A 20,556-nucleotide genomic window follows, 5' to 3' on the forward strand; every position below is an offset into this window, starting at 1 on the left:
TTCCATTTCTATATATGTAGCAACATTACAGCAGCAAAAACACACGGGTATATATCTTCTAGTTGATACGATATTTCGGGGCTTGTATTTACTATCATGATGTCCTTACTCGGGGGTTGCTGCTCAAAAGGAATCTGTTTGACCAAGACTTTCAAGTATCTACGTTGAAATATTCCCTTCGTAAATTTTACTGACGCCTTCAAGAGTTGGTTGACCGTTATGGAGTATCTGTTTCGCAGATGATAGCGGATGTGTCCCAAATGTCGTACATATAATCTGATCCCCTTTTTCCCAAATGTGAACCACCTAATAAGAGTTACATTTAAATCTATGTATAGGTTACAATACACCATTAGATTTTATGGGCATAACACGGTATTCAGAATTAAGAATATGACTAATCCTGATTGGTCGATATATGCGCCCGTTATTTTTTATTATTAGAGACTTCGTGCACTCTGCTTTATACAAAAGGCGAAATAAAAATTATTCTGTAGCCCTCAATGTACTGAGATGACTTTTAAACGCTAGGACAAGACACGTTTTTGAGGGCAAAATTGATAGGCATGGGAGATAAGTCCAAAAAACGCTAAGAAAAGCAACGCGAACCTATATTTTTTGGACCAAAAAATACTGTCCTAATAACTTTTTCTTGATTCTAGCAAGGTTTTGTTAAAAAAAAATCAACTTTCTAAAGTCTGTATATCGAAAAGACTACCATTGTCGCCTACAGCTATGGAGAATTTTATTGTTTACTTTAATCTATATGACGAAAAAAACAAAAACGTTTTTTTTTAATAAGGGAAGAGTTTTAGAAAATGTATAAAGTATAAATGGCGAATTAGACGCCACAGTAGTTAACAGATGTTGAAAATAGATTTATATATATATATATGTATAAAGAGTCTGAAGCTCTTTTCCGGATTAACATTTTTAAAGGAACGTTCAAAGTCAAATATTTAAGAACCAATGATGTGTGAGAACAGACAAAGTTGATGAGCGATGTACCCAAGCAGGATCTTAGAAACTTAACCGAATTCGTGTGAGGTCAACTTTACCTTAGGGAGTTTTAATTTTTGTTTCTAAATAATATTTTCCGCTATAGAGATCAATGATGTTCTGTCACTAAATAATTGAAAAAAGGGATTGTCTGTCTATTTGTCTTGCTCTTCTGTAGCTATGGCTGTCTGTTTGTTTTTGAATTATGAATTTTAATGTCCCTCATTTGTATTTTCTTCCTTTCTTCTTTTTTTTAATTCCGTATATATATAGAGAGAGATAAGCTAAATATTTTAACTAGTTTTTTTCGAAGTGATAAATTGTTATTAAATTGAATTAAATTAAAAACCAATTGTTCAGAGAACAATTGCAGGTCTTTCCACAAAAACAATGTATTTTGATATGAAAATTTTGAAACCAAGTTAAAATGTCATTTCAATCGTCAATTGATAGCTTAAAGTACGCTGAATCCAAAAATATATGGTTTCTATCCAAAAATAATAAATAAGGGAGATTATTTCTTGCTTCCGGTTTGAGAAATGCTATTTCCGATAATATTTGAATATTTACTGGACACTGATTCCAAAAATATCTGCTTCTATTTACTTTTATATTAATAAAGTACAATAAATATCTACTTGCGGTTTACACAAGGTCACTTCTGGTTGTTTTTTCAAGGTTAAATAGTTTAATACCGTTTGTAAAAAGTCTCATGGCTTTATCATGTATACATATTAGGTAAAAGCAAAGGTCAAAATCTAGAACGTCAAATTCAGCTATGACCTTGAGATCAATTTCAAGGTCATAAACCAAGGACCTCAAATCAAGAGACCATAGGTCATAACTATATTTGGTTAATGAGTTATATCACCATACGCGTATTTTTTAATAACAGAGGGTAGAAAACTCCATTTTACGTTCAAAGTACCCTTGCAACCCTTGCAATTAATATTTACGTGTAATGACATGTTGCAACTAACAATTTAGTAAAAATAGTTTGTTGATATCTAAGACAGTTTTTTGAAATAAGTGAAAATAAGCCAAATTCTAAAATAAGAATATGACCTTTGACCTTGACCATATTTTTTTTGATTTTTTTTACCAAGGACCTCAAATCAAAAGATCCTATGTCACTATCACTTATGGTTTATAAGATAGAAATATATATCACTTAATATGTCAAATGCATTAGGGGAAATAACTCTCATATGGAGCGTTCATATTGCTTCGGTCAAAATTGGACAAATCAAGCGATGGATATAACGAGCAATTTTATAAAATAAATTTGTCGTAGTCTTTCACGGTAACGAAGGAGTAGTGGACACAAGTATAACAGTGTTTGGGGAGATAACTCTTACAAAGAGAAGTATTCGGTTACGCAAGGTAAATTTCAAAAGCGCATAAACTTCGATATCAAATACAAAATATCAAAGCGACATATTGCGAAACAAATGTTTATCGCAAGAACAAAATTATGCGGGAAAAAAAATAATCAGAAGAAAAACAATAGTAGTAGGTCTTTCCACAGAATTGAAGAACGTTAGACTGGCGGCTTACGTTTACAAACAGTAACTTTTACAATAAATTATGAGTTCGATATTGATGATTTTTATTAGACTCGTCAAGGAGTTATCGTCCTTGATTCGTTGCAAACTTTGCATTTTCTGTCGTTTCCGTACAAGAACATATGAACCGTTCCACCAATGCTTTTTAATTTAAAATATAAAAATGTTAAAACTTGACAAAATGGCGGTCAATTTCGATATCAAAAATTTTCGGTGTTACCATTTAGCATGTATGGTCATTGACAGATTGGAAAATGACGCTTTACGTCGTTCTTGAAAATATTTTTTTAACATTTACATAACTGTCCAACAAATACATTGCAAAGTTGAATATCTTGTCACTGATGGTAAACTGACGTGTTTACCTTTCCATTCAGAAGGTTGAACTGGTCATTCCAATTGCAAATTTGAAAAATATGGCACTCTCCGTCGTTCTAGATTATTCTTTATCAACGTTCAACCAATGCTTTTCAAGTTTTAAAATAATGTTACTGATGACAAAGTGAAGGTCAAATTCGATATGGAGTATTTTTCGATTGCAATTCAGGAGATATGATCATCGATAGACAGGAAATTGAAAGTTTATGTCGTTATAGGCAATACTTATTTATTCAACCAATGTTCCAAATTTATAATATGCTAATACTGACGACACTCTTGTCGTCAAATTATGAACCTAGATACATAGGATAATATGCTTCGTGTTATAAAAGGTTGCACTTTTACCTATAGTTGGTTTTTTTTTAAATTGTAACCTGGATGGAGAGATGTCTTAACGGCACTCATACACATCCTCTTATTTCTGTCTACATTTACATAACTCAGGAAGTCAAACAAGCCCGGAAATCCCTTTATGTACTTGTTTGGCTATTTTGATTTGAGCGTAACTGGTGAGGATTAATAAGACGAAACACGCGTCTTGGGTATTAATATATAAGCCTGGTAGCTTTGATAACTATATTCATTATACAACACAGATTTGGTAGCTATCAGTTTAGCTCATTTCTTGTTTTAAATAGAGCTTTCGTTTGAAATTGAAATATTGTATCACATATCTTGATTAATTTCAGAAACGCAGTAAATGATTATAAGTGCCATTTTAACCATTGCAAAATCTATCATTATGATCAAAGACCTGCTCTAAGAAATTAGATTTTAAATTTAAAAACATTTTTCATTTCAACAATTTTTTTGTCGGATTTTGTCATAAAATTATTTTTTTTCTCATTATTTTCAAATCGATTTGACGAAATTGTCTGATGGAAAAATATGCAAAAAAATAATGATAAATTTGCAATCGTCCAGGGAAAATGACAAAAGAAAAATCAAATTTTAAATGAATTGAAATCTATATATTTCGAGGTATGACATTTCTGTTAACATACAATTTTCTCTGTTTTGTTTTTATTAGCAGAAGATTATGACAGGTAAATCGTATATATACGACATATATATTACTAGTAAACGATAATTGATTCTGCTGTTAAGATGTTCGCACTGCTTAAATTGTTGACATTATTGCTACTTACAATTGTATCTTTTCACGCAGGTAAGAATCTAAACTAGTGTTATGATCAATTATATATTTCTAAAATTTTGACAAATAGGGACTTTACAATTTGCCAGTTCAATTCTTCAAAATGTTACAAATTAGACGACAATGTCTTATTATTTACTTTCCGGCTTTTTATTAAGTTAACCTATTCGTTCCCACTTTGTATCATAAAACATCATGAGTGTGGATAAAAGATATTTGATAATTCATAGAAAAACTAGACTTTTCCACTGTATTATTAATATTACGACGTTTGTTAACGAGGTCTTAGTAAGTTAAATACGCCGCATTTTACGCCTGTCCCAAGTCAGGAGCCTCTGTCCTTTGTTAGTCTTGTATTGTTTTAATTTTAGTTTCTTGTGTACAATTTGGAAATTAGTATGGCGTTCATTATCACTGAACTAGTATATATTTGTTTAGGGGTCAGTTGAAGGACGCCTCCGGGTGCGGGAATTTCTCGCTACATTGAAGACCTGTTGGTGACCTTCTGCTGTTATTTTTTCTATGGTCGGGTTGTTGTCTCTTTGACACATTCCCCATTTCCATTCTCAATTTTACTCATGTGATATTGTAAGGAACACACCTTGTTAAATTGCTTTTCTAACACTTCTTCTGTTTCCGAAGATATTTTCATTTTCATTCGTAATTTCAGTAGGTGGTGCTGACAGGGAAGCCATCCAGTTAGCATTAGAATATGTCAACAGAGTAGAACAAAGTCCCTGCACTGGAGGTAATGAGGAGACGCTAGACCTCATCTTTAATCATACTGACTGGGCAGCCTACACAAAACCAGCAATGTTTACGTCAAAGTTCATCACATCAGTTTTGCTTGAAAACAATGGCTCACTCGATTCACTGACCGATGAAACAGTTTTCTCTTTAGTGAGAAGTATTGTTAATGGTCAGAAAACTATATTCGCATCTGGCATTGCACTAGAACCAGGAGTACACTCAAAATATTCATCATTTGCTCCATACGCTTACCATAAAAATGGTACTATACATGTCCATGACATTGCATTATCGTATAACTACCAAGACAACAACAACGTCTTGTGGTATCATAACTTGAAGAAAAGAAACTGGGAAAATGCAACAAGAACACATTCAAAAACTAAATTTAGGTAGGTTGTGAATTTGATTATTTTATTAATCATTTAAAGTGCATTTAATATTGATTTTTTTTTATCTGATTCCTATGTTGCTCCTTATTGCCTGTAATATAATGTATTATATATTGCTCTGTGGTGAGTGTCCTTGCGTTTATTTATACTGTACTTCTGTCGCGTAATGTTATCGTCTAAGCGGATTTTTAGTATAGCCACACAAGCAAGAGCTAACATAGCCATACACCCAGTTTCATCAAACAGTTGTATCTTAAAATGTCCCACACAAAGAAAAAAATAACTGTTAGTATCTGCAGCCTGTCTTTGTAATTTTTGTTTCTGGAATAAATAAAATGGCACAGTTACTGATTGATTATTATAATATCACATTATTACACATAAGGGATGTCAAAATATCTGAAGTTAAATACTCGAATACTCGGATTAATCTTAAACGTCTATTAAAATTTTACATTTTTGGTGGGACCTGTTGGTTTTTTTAACCTTTCATAAACTTATGATATTATGACAGTTAACCTTTCATAAACTTATGAAATTATGACAGTCGAGCTTTTTACGGAGGACGAACGTATTATTGCAGAACTCAAACTGTATGACTACAAAATATAACTTGATCCTTGGTTATGTCTATTAGTCCTCCACCTTAGTATCAATTTAATGATGAATTACTGACCACCGTTTCTAAAAATGACATATCAAAAAAGCAATCATTGTTTGTGTATTTAATTTGGTCATAAACCAAACTAGAAACATTCCTATAAAACAATAAATATTTGCATACAAAAGTCCGATTTTGTAGATAATCAGTATCATCTGTTCCCTTGGAGTTAGTATTTTTTATATAACGACTAGTCCATTCAAGAATATTGGACTGCAAATAATTTTACGAAACGTTAATATATGTTCGTCTTTTACAGTCTCTAGTTTTTTATGTTTTGCTATTTGCACTATTATAATTGTTTGTCTGCTGGTCTTATTAGCCATGGCGTTGTCAGTGTATCTTTGACTTATGAGTTTGAATGTTCCTCTAGTATATTTCGCATGTGTCAATTATAAATTAAACAAAAAAAAGTTTCAAATAAAAAGTAATTACATTAAATGTACATCTCATACCAATCACGTTTATGAAGAAGTCTTAATTATTACTTGACAGACTCAAGTAAGTTGACGGTTTGTGAGTTTTAATCCATGAAAGTGTTGATCCCTTTACAAACACCGTTACAAATATCTCTTATCAGGTGCATAAGATTTACCGCTTGGCACTTTGATTTTTTTTCTTGAGAAATATGGTCGACCCCAAAACTTCACATGAAGGTCATTTTTACTTTCTAAGTTTTGTTACAACAACTCCTGTACATACAACATTCTCTCGGAACTTAAAAAAAACGTTCGTCGTATTACTATAACACATAATAGTATAAAGATAAACGTATTGACGTTGTTAACAGATTAAATTAGTAGTACAAAGCGGATATTTCAACGTATCTAATGCAAAGGGAAATGTGAGACGAAATATCTCAAATTCTATAAAAGGCGAACGAGTATCTGAGTATTGAAATTTTACTCGAGTACTCAGTCTTTTGAGCGATTATCCGAGTACTAGAGTACTCATTGCCATCCCTACTAAAAATGTATATTATAAAATATGTTCAATCATTCTACAATTCAAACTAAAAAGACATTAAAACTGATGGGAATCCAGTATAAATCATTGGATTAGCGCATAGAGAATACAAAATAGTTAGAAGACGAAATCCATTAAAAGCTTACGGATCAAAGATAAATAATATTTTTACCTGTGACTAGAATAATGAACGTTTTGAATATTTTTAAAGTAAAAGCAAGATAGATACCATTATACAGTCGTGTACGCCAGACGCGGGTTATGATTCAAAAGACTGATATTTGAATAAGTTGATTTACAGAAAGTTTTAACATGACATTACATCGATTTAATTAAAAATACTGATTTCGAAGGCAAATATTTCATTAGTCGGTTAAATGATGATAAGACCTGAAACATCAACGATTACTTTATGATATTTGTGAATTATCTAGAGATGCAAGACATGTCTTTTATCAAATTTAATAACATATAAAGTTAACTGACTAAATTGCCTCTACAGGTTGGTATATCTTTATTAATCCAAATCATGCAGAAACAATAAAAACCAAAATTAAGAAATAAAATCATTTATTAAATTACATTAGGAGAGACATTCAAACTCATGAATCGAAAATAAACTGACAACCCCATGGCTAAAGGAGAAAAAGCCAAATAGACAAACAATAGTACACAAACACAACATTGAAAAATATAGACTAAACGATACGAACCCCACCTCAAACTGAGGGTAATCTTAGGCGCTCCAGAAGGGTAAGCAGATCCTGTTCCTTGTTGCACCCGTCGTGTTGCTCATGTAAGTATAAATCATGTATTTAGTCTAATATCCCCTTTAAACATATCCGGTACATAATTTTTATTCAAAATTAGCATGCGACTTAACATTTGTTTAAGATATGAAAGTATATATGATTGGTAAAAAAAAAAGTGTGCTGAGTACTAAATAAGAATTTTTTATCTTTGAAATGAGAAAATTATTACTGATACTGAGTTGTCGGTCTAAATGCAGACTGGTTATTCGTACAAAAAAAAACAGTTTGCTAAAATGGTTATTCAAATTGAAATGTATGCAACACTAAGCTTATATCTGCTCTCTATTAGGTCCGGAAATATATCCTTGGCAGAGAAGGATACAGTTTTACTGACAACAAAGATCGAAGACGGTTTTTGGACCAAACCGTATTTTGACTGCGGCGGAGGGGACATTTGGATGGTTACATATACAACGCCGATATTTTCCCTAGATATAAGTGGAAAACCTAAGTTTCAGTAAGTGACATATAATAATTTCTGATAACCAAGTTTATATGTTTTTTTTAAATATAAAATATTTAAGTTAAATGAAACTGAATAACAAAACTCATAACAGCTGAATATGGAAATTGAATATTTCAAGTACCCGAAACATTCATATAAAAATAAAAAATGTTTTGTTTTTTTTTTGTTATTCAAATATTGACGTTTTTGGCAGTTGACTGAAAGAGGTGCATTGCAAAATGGGATGGTGTAGATTAAACCCAAACTAGGATAGATATGTTTCATAAGGCAGCAACCATTTAATTTTCGTCTAAGGGGGGGGGGGGGGGGGGGGGGGGGGGGGTGACACGGGGCTATGGATTTTTTTAGAAGAAAGTTTGTTTCCAGTTTTGGGAGAAGAAAATAATTTGTTTTTGACCCTGAGAAAAAAAATTGTTTGTTTCACCCTCAGCTGCCACTATATCTAATGCTAAAGTTGAAAGAAAAAAATTGTTTTCGACTTGTCGCCAAAAAAATTAAAATAGATTGTTTTTCGCCGATGGCGAAAAAAAAGTTCGTCCTGGAAAAAAATCCATAGCACAACCCCCCCCCCCCCCCCCCCCCCCCCCCCCCCCCCCCACACACCGAAAATTAAATGGTTGCTGCCTAACATGAAGCCTGTTTCAAACCAGTAGTTGTTGTATGTCAAACTGTTGCTTCAGGCCCTTGTTAGTCTTGAAGTATTTAATTTTAGTTCATTTATATGTTTTGGAGTTTAGTGTGATGTCCATGTTCATTGAACTTGTACACAATTTTTTTAGGGGCCAACCGAGGACCCCCTCCGGGTGCGTGATTTTCTCGCAGCGTTGAATACCCATTGATGGCCTTCAGCTGGTGTCTACTCTTTGGTTGGGTTTTTGTCTCTTTGACATATTCCCAATTTGCATTCTCAATTTTATTAGCTGAATGATTCTAATGAAATAATCGCCTTAAAGTCATCTTTAAATTAAAAAAAATTAATGAAGCATATGTTTTTAAAACTCAATAGCTAGTTTTTATTATAAAACTTACGTACATATTCCTTTTTTCTGATTACATTCTGTACTTTGTCCAAATTAACTTTACTTTTTTTTTTAACTATTTGTTTCCTAGGCAATAGTTCGCCGACATTTTTTTCTTATGCAGTTACCTCAGCGTGACCTTTTTCGTAAAATTCTGTTGGTCGCAATACACAAGTGGAAAGGGAGAAATACATTGGCAGAGAGAGAGAGAGAGAAAACAAACGTAACCATCGCTCCGCCATCGAAATAAAATTTATCTTTTTGTACATGTTATACACGTGTTTATATGAATGTTCATGCTTCTTTGATGATTGTTAACACAGGCGACCATCGGCAATCGTCGGGTTCAAAACACGATCAATTATGATGCGTTAAAAATGATAAAAATCGTACTCAAAAGAATTAGTTTATGATTGAAACATGCATTGGTTCAAAAATTGGACAAACATCATTATTTCACCAGTAACTCGTTTGAAATGACTTTTAATCGATTGCCTGTCATAATAATCTATGATAAAGAATTTTTATTTTTTATTTTTTATTTTATATTTATCACTTTATATAAGGGAAAACTTTTTCTATATTTACTTGATTCCTGTGTTATCTATTACTTAAGAGGTGTAGCTGGGGTAGATATAGAGCTCACAAATATCGACATCAACCAGTGTGATCCTGATACCAGTAAATATAATGCCTTAGATGTTTTCCGGGGAACTCATAGATGTTTTGCGACAACAGAGGTAAATATATATTCAAATAACTTTATTTCATCAGTTTTATCCGACTATTTATTGATTCAATATTTCCTTATATAATAAACTATCATAATAAGCAGAAGACTGTAAAATTCAGTTCAAAGTAATATTCAAAGAAATAATTACAGGATTAACCACGAGGGTATCACCAGCCCCGTAGTCAACACTTCGGTGTTGACATGAATATCAATAATGTGGTCATTTTTTTTAATTTCCTGTTTACAAAAATTAAAAATTTTCGAAAAACTAAGGATTTTCTAATCCCAGGCATAGATTTCCTTAGCCGTATTTGGCACAACGTTTTGGAATTTTGGATCCTTAATGCTCTTCAACTTTGAACTTGTTTGGCTTTATAAATATTTCGATATGAGCGTCACTCATGAGTCTTGTGTAGACGAAACGCGCGTCTGACGTACTAAATTATAAACCTGGTACCTTTGATAACAATTTAATTTTTTATCTTTTATTTTAAGTTTATTCATATGATCAATAAGTTGATCCGTGTTGTGTTCTTATTTTCCGGCTCGGTTAACCAAAACACTTTAAACATTACAAATGTTATAATTTTTCTGAAGGTACAGCCAAACTTCCAAAAGAAATATTTATTTCTATAAAAGGTTTTAAAAATGTCCTGAACCAAGTCAGAAATATGGTCATTGTTATATTATATAGATATAGGAAGATGTGGTGTGAGTGCCAATGAGACAACTCTCCATCCAAATAACAATTTAAAAAGTAAACCATTATAGGTTAAAATACGACCTTCAACACGGAGCCTTGGCTCACACCAAACAACAAGCTATAAAGGGCCCCAAAAATTAATAGTTCGTTTCTGTGTGTTACATTTTAACGGTGTCTTTTTTTTTGTGTCGTTTGTTTCCTCTTATATCTGAGTGTGAATTCATACTATATTAAGACGTTGTTGTGATGTTATATTTGTTATTCTCCTCGGACTTTTTCTAATGCTTAGATCGTTTCTGTGTGTGTAACATTTTTATGCTGTTTCGGCATTCTCCTTTTATATTTAATGCGTTTCCTTCAAGTTTTGTTTGTGATCCGAATTTTTTTTTTCTATCGATTTATAAGTTTTGAACATCGGTTAACTACTGTCGACAATATTTAAGTAATTTGCAGTAAAGAAATACTTGACTAGATAGGAACAAATTTAAAAAAAAAAATACTAAAATTCGAGGAACTTAAAAACGGAAAGTCCCAGATCAAAATGCAAATTCAAAAGCTCAAACACATCACACGAATGGAACAGATGTCTTTTTCTTGACTTGGTACATAATAAGAAACCAGTGTTACATGGATAAGTCGCATTCAACTCCAAAAAGTCATTACATGTATGGGTACAAATTGTGAATTAGTTGGAATAAACTATGCGGTTTGCTTTTGTGTAACAAGATACAATAACGTCTGCATCTTGCTATTTTTTGTTTGGTCTTGAAGAAAAAAAATATAACTAAATGCAGTAAGTATAAGTCCAAATATGGACGGCAATTATAATGTCTGCCTTTCTTCGCAATGGAGAATAATAATCCATAGGAAAATATATAGTTATAGATACAATGTTCAAACAATGATATAATTAATAGAAAGGTGGAGCTACGCAAATAATATCCTTTCTTATGTTTTATACAAATTAAACGGCAATATGATTGTACATTCGTCTGTTTAGTTGTTCTTTGTCTCTAGAGTTTATATTGGCCATTTTGTTTATCTTTGTTTACATTGTTGTTTGTTTTATAGTGATTAGGATTATAACTCAATGCTGACTACTGAACTTTACTTTTCGACAATGTTACATATTATATCTTTTGTTTAAGCTGAACATTGTTGTCATTATAAAGGAATTCTATGCGATTGCGAGAGATTTGGCTAAGTATAAAACCAGGTTGATCAACCATTTTCTACATGCCTGTATAAATCAAAAATATGACAGTTGTTTTGCATTCGACTTATGTGTTTCAACTTTTGATTTTGCTCTCTAACAATGTTCTTTCCGTTTCTGTGAGTTTGAAGTTTTTATGATTAGTCTTTTAATTTCAAAATTATATACCCAATCTTAAACGTAACTCTGAAATCCGTTTTTCGTTGACCTGCAATTTGGATGACCTTTTAAGGACGGACGCGGATTCAGTAAGATAAAAAAAAATGAGATTTGTCTGAATATTTATCGCAATTTATCGCCGGTTTTCTAGAACTAAAGAATAATATATTTAAAATGGAAAGAAATAAAAGTTTTTTAAAATGAAATTATATGTTATTTTTTCTAATAATTTATTTTCTTTTTTTTTTCATTTTAGTGTAGGTTTCTGAAAGGACAAGGTTTTAAAAGAGGTGCTTATCAGTGTGTATGCAGCAAAGGATACTACTTTCCAAATGTGAATGCGCAGGTTAAAGCTTTCAATGGTCTTGAAGTGGAAAACGCCTCAGATCCAACACAATATAAATGTTTACCTTGTATGGAGGGTTGCACGGAGTGTGTTGATGACTCACCATGCCTTTATCAGTTCATGTTATTATTCAGGTTTCCTGTTTTACTTGTTACTCTGCTGACGTGTATTGGTATTGGAGTTTTGTCTGCTGTAACTGTTTGCTTCAGAAATGAATTGGTACAATATTTTTAATTAGTTTAAAATATGCATATGAATAAAGACATTAGGTTATACGATAAAGGCGACGCCGGCACTTCACATTTAAAAATAAAAAATATGTTTACTGTAAATGTCTGTCGTCAACAGTAATATAAGTCTCTATACTATATATCTACATTTACAATGGTCCGAGTATAAACAATTATGGAAGAAACAGACAAAATAAGGAGCACATTCATGCCCTACCGTTAAAACATACAAGAAAAATAGCGAAAATCAAAAGTGATAATAGTAAAAAAAAACTTGTGTTGAACTAGATTATGCCTGGGCGACAAATTAACATAAATTATTTCAAATATGTCTTTCATTCTTTCTGTGAGCGTTGAAGGAGGAATACTTGAATGTATAAAAGATTAATACATATCGAATGTATATATATTTTTTAAGAAGAGATGGACTTGGAGCTTGGAAACACTGAGAAGTATCAAAATTTCGTTCACTCATCTCCTAAAGAAGAAAATTTTACTAAAACATAAGCATGTCAATGAAGAGGAAATATAAATATCTTCATCTCCTATCTTTTCGTTCTATATTGGTTGCGTAAATCTTCATTAGTTCATTTGCATTACGCTAAATGGTACATATCGTACTGCACCAAACCGTTTTAGATGATGCTGATTACCAATATATTTGAAATCATGCAAGCACACATACAAGATTAATAATACTAAAACTTATAAAATGAAAGAAGAAAGCAGTGTTCAAATGAGTAGTTATAATGAGCTCACAAACAGACACAAAAACACGTTTTATTATAAACACTCCAAGAAATGAAGTGGAGAAAGTGTGTCGTGCCATCAGAAAATCATATTGGAAACAAAATTACTATTTTTTTTTAACTTTACCAGGCAATAAAGACTGGTAGTCCAATTTTCTTGTTGCTAATGTGTGGAGGGGGAGCATTGTTATGCAGTACGGTAGGTGTACTTATAGAAAAATAAATCAGTGATATATGTTATTATTTTCTTTATAAATCCTACATGGCTAAAGCTGGAATGTTCTTTTCTCCTCTTTTAAACTCCATTCGTCACTCAAAGTTTTAAAAATTTATACAGCTTTTCTTTTATGTTTATATTTTGTACTGTAGACTATTTTCTATGACATTGAGTCAAATCGAGATATGGTGTTGATCATTCCTGAAAGACTGATCGCCCTTTAAATTATGTTTATGTTTTAGTATACAGTTATCTAGTATATATTTAAAAATTTCATATCATGCAATAAGAAATAAAATAATCGGTGTTAAAATTTTAGGGATTCTTTGCCTATCCAAAAGCTACAAGATTTCTGTGCATATCACAGATCTGGGTGTATCATATAGGTGTCAACCTGATGTATGGTGCGCTCGTAATTAAGACATGGAGGTATGTTTGTAGTTCCTGTATTTTAGGGATATGTATTCATTGTAACATGCTTGTATTTTCTCAATTAAATTTATAGATCATTATATGGTTGATTTTTTTTAAATCCAGTAAATAAATATAAAGTTTTATAAACTGATCTGAATCACCAGAAGTCTGTTTCACCTCCATTAGACTCAGCAATAGCGCTTGAATCAAAAACAAATGGCAATCCAAAGCATATACAAAGTAAGAGAGCATTAATAACTGACGATTCAAAATTGTTGTGCCAAATACGACATTAATACATGGCGTAGAAATTATCTAGGGGTTTTGAAAAAAACACAACACGAATAGAATTGTATAAATCTCAATCAAATTTTATGAAAATTGTATCCTCTTAAAAAGAAACAAAGTTTTATTTTTCCATTGTGGTTTCCTATGAGATCGATATTGCATTTGTGCAATACAACTGATAAAAGTTTTGTTAGAAAAGAATCGTGTATAACAGATTTATCTATCATGTGCGTTATCATAGAATTTATCAATTCAAATTCAGAGAAAGGGGATGACAAATTCTGAAGTAGCAAATGATATACAACTTATTGTGTTAAAAAGGAGATAAAACAGATAAATGATTGTTAGATTTTGTTTTTTTTTTACTTTATTTTCTTTTTAGAATAGCAATTATTTTCCGACCAGCAAGTAAATACAAAAGAGTGCGTCTGCCAGACAAGGAGCTTTTGAAACGATTTTTACCGCCTATGTGTGTTGTAGCCTTATACCTTCTAGCCTGGACGGTATCGGAGAAAGGGGTGACAGAAACTTTGGAAACTTCTTATTTGCTTAAATATGATGTTTGTTCCAGCAGATATTGGCTTTATTCTATTCAATGTGGTTAGTATTTTTCCTACGTCAAATGTATTAGTTACCAGATACCAGAGGAACAATCAAACTCATAAATCAAAAATATACTGACAACACAATGGCTTAAATTTAAAAAAAAAACACCATAAAAGACATAAATAATACAAATAATCAGATACAACATAGAAAACTAAAGACTAAGCATCATTTTAGCTAATGTTGAATATCAAAAAGGTTAAACATAAAAGAATTTATCGCCTATTCTAAGCGTTAACCCCATCAGTACCCATTGTATAAACAAATTAAAAAAAATTGTGGTTGCAGGGATCTCCGAATATTATTGGATGAGTCTAAGGATTATAACCTTTATCACTGAATGAATCAAAGAGTGTACATATGTGTAAATGAAATTGACAACTTTGTGGAAAGCGGAAGGCAGTAAAAGGGGTTTTCATAAATGTAACAGATTTTTTCATAGTTGCTCGTGTCATACAATCTATAGTTTAATCATCAATCTTAAAGTCCTGGCAAAATATTATCAAATTTGCGATTTTCTCCAGAAGGTCATTTCTTTACTCAAGGCATTCAAACCCCTCTTTCAATAAAACCTGAACGCCTCCAAATAGCTTGTAAATTTTAACCTTGCATGAAACCCCTATAATTAGTATATTTATTGATCAAATGAGATCAACTGAACGTAAAACACACACTATTTACTCAACCTGTTGTAGATAATCATCAAAGTTAATTTTACAAACGAGCAGGATAATATATCTTAACGAATTTTGTTTTGTTTATATTTAAGTTGAGGTATTTCTTTTGTTTGTTGGTTGTTACATGTGTTATCTAGTGAGAAAGGCACCTGGTCATTTTAATGAAAGTAGATACATCACGTGGTCTGTGTATAATGGAATAATACTTGGCAGTTTTCTATTGATTCTAACGTAAGTAAAATAGTAATATTTTGCGAAATGGTATAAGTCAGTCATGCGTCTTGCACGGAAACTTTTTTATGAGATGTCACACTCAGATTCAAAATCATTAATTTGTGTTTTGAGATAAAGTGTTTATCGTAAGAATTGAATAAGATTACAGGCTTATAATTTAGTTTATGTGTTCCGCCTTATGAGAAATTTATAGCAAGACTTAAGATAACTTTGATTTGTCTTTCCTTCTGCGGAATATTCATATTAGAATCATTTTAGGTAGAAAAACTAATTATGCCTCCGTAAATTATACAAAATCATTGTAAATACTGTAAAAAAAAGTGTAAACGGGTTCCAGTGCATTGCATTTTAGCTGATGTAAAATTTCGACATTATGAAAGTCATATTTATAATGGTTGACCATATCCATGTCAAAAAGATAACCAGTCTTGAGACATGAATTTACCATGTAAAACCTATTTCAGTTTCCGGACTATTTCAGAATTATATATCAATATCGATAACTTGTTAATACTGACTTTTTATTCCTAATGCCTTATCATTACATCCAAATATTAATATGTTAATCTATTTTTTACTACAATACATGCAATTTTTTTAAAATTTATTTTCAAAATATAATCTTTCGAAATTTTCCAGACATTTGATTGGTCATTCATATGGACCAGATTTGCTGTACTTATTGCAAGGGCTGCAGATTCAAGCGTTTGTTACAATTACGTTGACTTTAATCTTTATTCCAAAGGTAAGAACTTAAAACAACATTTAGACCCAAATAAACGATTTGATATACCATGTAGTTTTTGTTTTAATAATACACCTGTTTGTATATATTGACTAATATTTCCGTTTAAGTCGAGATGGTTCATCGATCAGTTATACGCGGTCGAGTGTTAAGGAATAAAGTTAGTTTGATTGGTACTGTCTGGCAAAAAAACCCGCATGTTACTGAAAGGCATCCTTCGCTTGTGCGAGTGAATAACTTTGAAACCGTTTGAAAATAGAGACCTTCTTGTCGAATGAAGAAGAGTAAGAACCATGATTATAACACGCAATATAGTCCTGAAATCAACTTTCGATAGTGTTCGTTTCAAATTAAAAATCGACATGTTCTTTAAAAATGTAGTGTTTACTTGCAAGCCTAATTAAATGTACTACACTTTTGACTTTACACAACCTACCTAGGGGCCACTATAGGTCGTAGGCCTAACACAGATTAAAAAAGATAATCAAAGGACAAAAACCGAACCGACATACCTGTCCAGAAATATTTAAGTTTCACGGGCTCTAACAAAACTGGCAATGACATCAGGGGTTAGCAGAAGGAGATTAATTATCAATATTTATTGGCTCTCTACTAGTGTTTACCGATTTCAGATTTCAGCATTGTACAAAAAAGAAGACATTAAGAGAGCTAACGATACTTTCAAAACTGAATACGACAGCAAATATCTAAAGACAACTACCATTGAGGCTACACCATTAAAGTCAGTTGGGACGCAGACATATGAATATGCAACATCAGATAAAAGGGTATTGATCCTTAAAAAAGATTCTTATATTCCTATTTCCCAAAGCATAAAAATCGATTATTCCTACTTTCCAAAACATAAAAATCAATTATTCCTACTTCCCAATACATAAAAATCAATTATTTCTACTTCCCAAAACAAAAATCAATGATTCTTACTTCTCAAAACATAATAAAAATCAATCTCTTACATTTGAATTACAGGTCAAGAATACCTGTTCAAGTTTATTAGAATAAAGAAAAGAAAAACGTAGAAGATAGAACAGGAATTGAAAAAAATCAAAACCAGTATTTGATCATTTTCAGACAAAACGAAATAGTATAAAACAGTGTATGAATTGTAGATTTACGCGACGCAATGTTAAATGTTTAGTCATTATCAGTTAATGCTAATGATTTTGTTGTTTAGAAATATGAAATATGATTTTTTTTAATCATAATTTCAGGTGATTTATTTAAAAAAAAAAAATGTAGCAATCTCAACATTGCACTCACTTACTCCCTTCAACACTATTTTGTTAAATGTTCTGAAAATTTGGGATCGTTATTCTCTTCAACGTCAAACTGTATTTTAACTGTTTTGATTCGACAGTTGTTGATGAGTTTTGAAGTCGAAACGAGACAATTTTTAATCCTGGTATCTATGATGAGTTTTTTTCGTTAGGATTTCTCCTTTTTCGACATTTACTGTGTAACGTTTTAGTTCAAGTTTAAAGTGTTGACGGTTTGTATCTTTTTTCTTTATAGAGTAAAATGTTTTGGACGTCTGCTGCCTCCAAGTTGTCATTAAACAGTCAGAAGAGAGTAAAACCTATGATTGATCTTTTACCTTTACCAAACAACAGCGAATTATCATTTTAGTAAAATAAAGACCTGACTTATGTAGGAGTATGACATTCTTTTATTAAATGTTAGTTAGATAAACAAAAATATACAGATTCCTATTGAATCCTACATATACAAATGTACAAAACATGTGAAGTTCCGAGTAGGGCATGATTTCAAGGACATATATTGGTGTCATGTGCATCTTGTTCTGTGAAACTGGTATCCCGAATGTTATGATATTGAACGATTCGAGGTCTTTTTAAACACAAATAGATTAACCTGTTGGTTTGTTAAAAAAAAACTATGCTCATATATTCGATTATTGATGGGAAAAAAACTAAAATCTAGGAAAATTATCAACGGAAAGTCCCTAATCCAATGGCAAAATCAAAAGCTCAACACACATACAACAATTATTTTCAACTTATAATTAGTAAAAAAGACTCAGATTCTATTGCGATAACAAATAAATAAAAATATAAGAATTTTTAAGTTCGAATCGTACTTCTGGACCCAACTGCAACTACAAAGTCATACGATCAAAAGGAAGGTTCCTGACTTTTTTTTTACATTTTTCTGGAAGCTAATGCTATTTTTTCGTGAAATGAAACTCGAAGAAATTGATAGTCAAAACAAGGAAAAACCTTTTTTTTGTTGATTGTGATATTCTTGCATCACATGTCAGAATGAAAGCCTAGCTAGGGAAAACTTTTCTCCTACTGCACTGTACCCGAATCATCTACAATTAAAACATCAATAAACATGATTTCACTTTTGATTTTGTTTTAATTATCTATTGACATTCACGTAGTGGATACAGTTATTTTGAATTAAATGCGTAGAAGCATTCACTACCTCGTCTGGTGTATTCTGATAAAAAGTTGGAACAATTGGAACTGATGATGCATTGTCTAGACAATAATACAATCATTCTCAAAAGTTGGTTTCCTTAGACGTAATTGGTATAAGCTCATAATCTTATAATAAACAATTCGCCTATATATTTAGAAATCGTCACATTACCAGAAGGCGTGGTATGTAACGTTGATGGTTTGTAGGATTTAACCAGGCGGACTTTTATTGTTCTGAGGTTACTTTTGGTAAGGTTTAATTCTTTTAGCCTTAAATCCTCCTTTAACTTCCACACCAAAACAGCAAAACAAACATACAAACAAGGCTAAAACAGCCTTTAAACTGTTTTTTTTTATTTTCAAGAAAATTTACAAGCGTCCGTCACATTTTTAAACTTCGAAAATACAATAAACTTTTAGCTTTAGGAATAGTTTACTTTAGATGAATATCATAATATAGATATAGGAAGATGTGGTGTGAGTGCCAATGAGACAACTCTCCATCCAAATAACAATTTAAAAAGTAAACCATTATAGGTTAAAGTACGGCCTTCAACACGGAGCATTGGCTCACACCGAACAACAAGCTATAAAGGGCCCCAACATCACTAGTGTAAAACCATTCAAACGGGAAAACCAACGGTCTAATCTATATAAACAAAACGATAAACGAGAAACACGTATATATTACATAAACAAACGACAACTACTGTACATCAGATTCCTGACTTAGGACAGGTGCAAACATTTGCAGCGGGATTAAACGTTTTAATGGATCCAAAACTTCTCCCTTTTTCTGAAACAATAGCATAACATCACAACATAGAAAAACATACGATAAAATATCAATTGGCAGACTTAACTCAATCAAAAAACGTATGATTACACAATGAAATAAATTTGATCTGCGATATCTGAATACAAATACACAGTTAATTAAATATTAGAGACAAACATTCATGACCAAAAAGCTAACAAACAAATTCAAACACAGGACATCACTGAGAAATATTTAACCAATCAATGTTCACTTTAGAAAAAAACCGGTTTTTTATAATCTTGAAGTTTATACAAATGTTGAAAATACCTTTTTGAATGTGTGACCATAAATGCTTACCAACTTAGTTCTAACTTGACCTTTTCTAAAATTTATATTCGAGCGTCTCTGGTGAGTTTTTAGCACACAAATCGCGCGTCTGGCTTACACAATTTCATTAACCAATGCTTTTAAGTTTTCGAAGGAATTTCTACAATTTGTTTTCATTTTGTGTTTGTATACAGATTTTCTAAATAAAGGAGGGATTGACGTTAAAATATGTCAAATCCCGCTAAATTGAACTTTTCGGAAACCAGGAACTTGTAATCCAGTGTGTCAGCTGTGGATATCCCCCGGTTGGTTTTTTTTTATAGTAAACAAACACACCGTAGTCAATAACTTTGAAATTCATCACACTTTGTAATTTCAGATCCCTTAATAAAAGCTAAGTATTAAGTATATGTTTTGCTCATTGGTTTCATTCTTTATTTCTTAAATCCTGCATTGCTTTCAACACCTAAGCACCAAAACAAACATAACAGCTTAAAAAACATTTTGTTCGGTATCTTAATTT

Source organism: Mytilus trossulus, chromosome 3, assembly GCF_036588685.1.
Source record: "Mytilus trossulus isolate FHL-02 chromosome 3, PNRI_Mtr1.1.1.hap1, whole genome shotgun sequence".
Taxonomy (NCBI): domain Eukaryota; kingdom Metazoa; phylum Mollusca; class Bivalvia; order Mytilida; family Mytilidae; genus Mytilus; species Mytilus trossulus.